Source organism: Neoarius graeffei, chromosome 16 (genome assembly GCF_027579695.1).
Source record: "Neoarius graeffei isolate fNeoGra1 chromosome 16, fNeoGra1.pri, whole genome shotgun sequence".
Taxonomy (NCBI): domain Eukaryota; kingdom Metazoa; phylum Chordata; class Actinopteri; order Siluriformes; family Ariidae; genus Neoarius; species Neoarius graeffei.
Genome location: NC_083584.1, coordinates 14,518,094 through 14,523,039, shown reverse-complemented (window position 1 = coordinate 14,523,039; position 4,946 = coordinate 14,518,094).

The window sequence follows — 4,946 nt, the reverse complement described above, 5'->3', positions numbered from 1 at the left end:
CTTGCAGTCCTCAATAACGGCTTCTTAGCAGCTATTCTTCCCTGTAAGCCTTGTTCCCGCAGTCGTCTGCTTATGGTCATTCTGGAGACTTTTTCGGACTCTGATCTAGACCTATTCATCTCCGCCTGAAGATCAGCAGAGGTCTTCCTTCTGTCTCTAGTACTTAAAATCTTGAGGTGCCTGACATCTGCTTCAGTCAGCTTTCGTTTTCTGCCTCTTCCTTTGCGCATTTTGTAGGTACCAGTCTCGCCAATGGAATCCAAAGCATACTTGACCACACTGTGAGAACACTTAATGTCTTGCCCTATTTGTCTCAAAGACCATCCAGCATCACGGAGTGCTTTAATGCCCACGCTTTCCTTTTCAGTCAGTTCTCTGCGTTTTGCTATTTTGAATAGAAGAAGTGAGGAATTTCAAACTGAATTCACGGTTTTTATACCCAAATGTGAGCTGACAACCAGGACGTCTTTGACAAGTCAGAAATTAATCAAGCATAATATGTGAAAATTTAAACTAATTTTTCTACTTAGGAATGCAAGTAAATAACTATAATTTGGCATTTTAATAAAAAATAACACTGTACTTTGCTATTTAAAAAAATAACAGTAAATTCAAAAAATTCAGATAACAACACTGATTTTATTTTAGCATTAAAAATGTCATTTCAGTTGTAGGTATCATGCCGCCATCTTGTGTCAGAACTACAATTCCCAGGCAACTTCCGTGTGACCTACGTCACGCGTGGGCGGGATCACCTACGTCAGTCTGCCATGCACGCATAAATCCAAGCGGAAGCTCTGCCATTTTGTCTCTCGCGTCCGGTTTTCAAGGGAGCTAGACGCACAAAAGGGATGCTCTCCACCCAAAAAGACGTCATCTTTCTTGCAAGATCCATCACTCAGCGCGATTTTCTTTCTTACCCTTGGCAAAGGTAAACTCTAGAGTCGCGCGATCTGTAAACTCAACCTGAGTTACAACCGGTTTACTTGTATTAGAAGTGACGTCACGACTGCAGCCCAGGCAGTTAAAAATTAAGAAGCGATTGAATCCTTTTTAACTCAAAAGCGCTGTGCATCTTATTCTGATCAGAGACTTTTCCTCACGAACGCTGAGGTTCGGACCAAGAATCCTCTGCTTTCCACGGGAACCACCCAAGTGCTCCGCTGGACCCGAAAGTTTCTACACCTCCATCACGAGTGGCTCACGTGCTCCCACGGCGAGGCCCGAGACTACACCGGCGAATAGTTCTTCATATCTTGCTAAAGGCAGGATTAAGTAAGATTTTGGCATTTGGGCATAATTAGGATAGTCTTAGGAATTTGCTTTTTATTGAAAGTGTGAATTTAAACCCAGGTTTATCTGTTACACTGTTAGACACGCAGCGTGTTGATTTATTTTGTTCTATGTTCTCTCAATTGTTTAATAGATAGGTTATGCATGCTCTCTCTTATTCTGACTAACACTAATTTCCTTATCATACATTTTGGCCTTATCAAGGTTTCAGTGAGTTTGGTAATGTTATGAGTGTGGAATCTTTTTGTTACTAAGAAACCACGTGCTCAACAGGCCTGACCAGGCCTGATACACTTTAGATAGCTTCCCTTAGTCTTTAGCAACACGTGCTCAGTAGGCCTCACCAGGCCTAACAAACACACTTTAGCTAGGCCATAGGGCCTTTCACAAACACATACTAGCAACACAAGGCTAATCTAGGCCTCCACCACGTGTAGTTAGCTACACGAGGCTAAACACACGGTCAAGTCCTACACACACACCACACAGGTATATACACACCTCACTGCTTGTATATATTGATTTATTATTTTTATCTTTGTTATAATAAATTCATTTATTGAACAAACTGTGTTTATTTGTGTGAACAACAATATCTGAAGTCCCCAATCTTCTCAAAGAATTCAAAAAGGGTGCATATGTTATGTAATATGGTAAGTGATCGTAATAATTTGGAAATATACCATAATTTAGCTGTTTGGTAATTTATTATTAAGCACCAGGATTAATGGTATGATTCACTAAATGATTCATTGAACGATTCACTAAATGATTCACTAAACGATTCATTGAACAATTCATTGAATGACTCACTTCAAATGAGACTGATTCTATGGTATGATTCAATTCAAATGAGTCAAAGTAAACGATTCAATGGGATTGATTCATTTTAATTATTAACCTTCAAAATTTAATGAGACTGATTTAACGAGATTGATCACTTAATATCAATAATTAACTGATTGCACCCACACAGTTCAAGAGTATGCACATACTGGTGGATTAACCATTTCAGAAATAAACTATTTTGGTGATCACCATTACTGTATATTTATGGTTGCTGTGGCATAAACCTTAAATCAGGTGGTGGTCTAATAAATTTGTTAAGCACTGTATATTTTATATATATATATATATATATATATATATATATATATATATATATATATATATATATAAACAAAAGACAAGTATATACAGTGGCATGCAAAAGTTTGGGCACCCTTTCTGAAAATGTCTGTTACTGTGAATAGTTAAGTGAGCAGAAGATGAACTGATCACCAAAAGGCATAAAGGTAAAGATGACACACTTCTTTAATATTTTCTGCAATATTACATTTTTATTTCCATCATCTCTTCTTCTTCTTTTGGCTGCTCCTGATTAGGAGTCACCACAGCGGATCTTTCGTCTCCATTGCTCCCTGTCTTCAGCATCCTTCTCTACCACACCTGCCACTTCCATGTCCTCTCTCACCACATCCATGTATTTCCTCTTTGGCCTTCCTCGTTTTCGTGTGCCTGGCAGCTCCATCCTCAACATTCTCCTTCCGACATGCTCTGCATCTCTTCTCAGGATGTGCCCATACCATCTCAGTCTCATCTCAGCTTAATTCCCAAGCTCTCCACATGTGCTGTCCCTCTGATGTGCTCGTTCCTTATCCTGTCCAACCTCGTCACTCCCATCGCAAACCTTATCATCCTCAACTCTGCCACCTCCAACTCTGCCTCCTGTCTCTTCGTTAAGGGTATGGTCTCCAATCCATACATCACAGCTGGTCTCACTACTGTCTTATACATCTTACCTTTCACTTTTGCTGGGATTTTCCTATCACAAAAGGCTCCCGAAATCCTTCTCCAACTGCTCCACCCTGCCTGCACTCTCTTTCTCACCTCACTCTCGCAGCCCCCATTTTCCTGCACAGTTGACCCCAGGTACTTGAATTCACCAACTTTCTTTACATCTACTCCTTGCATCTTCACTACACTCTCATCGATACACATGTATTCTGTTTTGCTACTGCTTACCTTCATTCCTCTTCATTCCAATGCATACCTCCATCTCTCCAAACCCAACTCAACCTCCTTTCTACTTTCACCACATATCACAATATCATCTGCAAACATCATGTTCCATGGTGACTCTTGCCTCACTTCGTCCATCAAGCTATCCATCACTATGGCAAACAAGAAAGGACTCAAAGCAGATCCTTCACCTTGAACCATTCAGTTGTTCCAACTGCACACCTCACTGCTGTTTCACTGTTCTCATACATGTCTTGCATCACTCTAATATACTGCTCATTCACTCCACTCTCTCATACAATACCATAACTCATCTCTCGGCACTCTATCGTATGCCTTCTCCAGGTCTACAAACACACATTGTAGCTTTCTCTGGCCTTCTCTGTACATTAACATTCTTAAAGCAAAAATTGCATCCCACGTGCTCTTCCTTGGCATAAACCTGTACTGCTGTTCACAGATTGCTACCTCTCTTCTCAATCTCGCCTCCAATACCCTTTCCCATAACTTCATGGTGTGGCTCATCACTTTTATCCCTCTGTAATTACTGCAGCTCTGTACATCTCCCTTATTCTTGTATATTGGGACTAGCACACTCTTTCTCCATTCATTCAGCATTTTCTCATTCTCTAGGATCCTATTAAACAATCTCGTTAGGAACTCCACAGCCGTCTCACCCAAACATCTCCAAGCCTCAATCGGGATACCATCTGGTCTGACTGCTTTCCCAGTCTTCATTCTTTTCATGGCTGCCCTCACCTCATCCTTAGTAACCAACTCTGCTTCCTGATTTGCTGTCTCCAATGAATCTGACCTTTTCTCTCTTGGATTCTCCTCATTTAATAAATCCTCAAAGTACTCTTTCCACCTTCTTAATACACTCTCTTTGTTTGTCAGCACATTTCCATTTTTCATCACTCTTACCTGCTGTATATCCCTCACTTCCCTGTTTCTCTGCCTAGCTAGTCTGTACAGGTCTTTCTCTCCTTCTTTGGTGTGCAGTCTTTCATACAACTCCTGGTATGCATCTGCTTTTGCCTTTGCTACCGCTCTTTTTGCCTTCTGTTTCATCTCTCTGTATAACCGCCTGCTTTCCTCGTCTCTCTGATCATCCCAATTCTTCTTTGCTAGCCTCTTCTCTTTTATAATTTCCTGCACTTCTTTGTTCCACCACCATGTCTCCTTGTCTTCCTTCCTCCTTCCCGATGACCACCCTAGCACCTTCCTTGTTGCCTCTCTTACTAGTACAGCAGTAGTATTCCAATCTTCTGGCAGACTTCCATGACCACTCAATGCTCGTCTCATTTCTTCCCTAAACTCCTTCTGATGTTCAACCTCTTTTAGTTTCCACCACTGAATCTTCGACTCCACTATTTCACGCTTCCTCTTTTCACTTTCAAGCTCATCCGGCACACGACCACTTAATGTTGTCTAGCTACACTCTCCCCTGCCATCACTTTACAGTCTCCAATCTCCAATTTTTATTTCCATCATTTACAGGTGTAAAATACCAAAAAATGAAAAGGACCTGAAGCAAAAGTTTGGGCATCCTGCATGGTTAGTACCTAGTAACACCCCTTTTGGCAAGTATCACAGCTTGTAAACACTTTTTGTGGCCAGCTAATAATCTT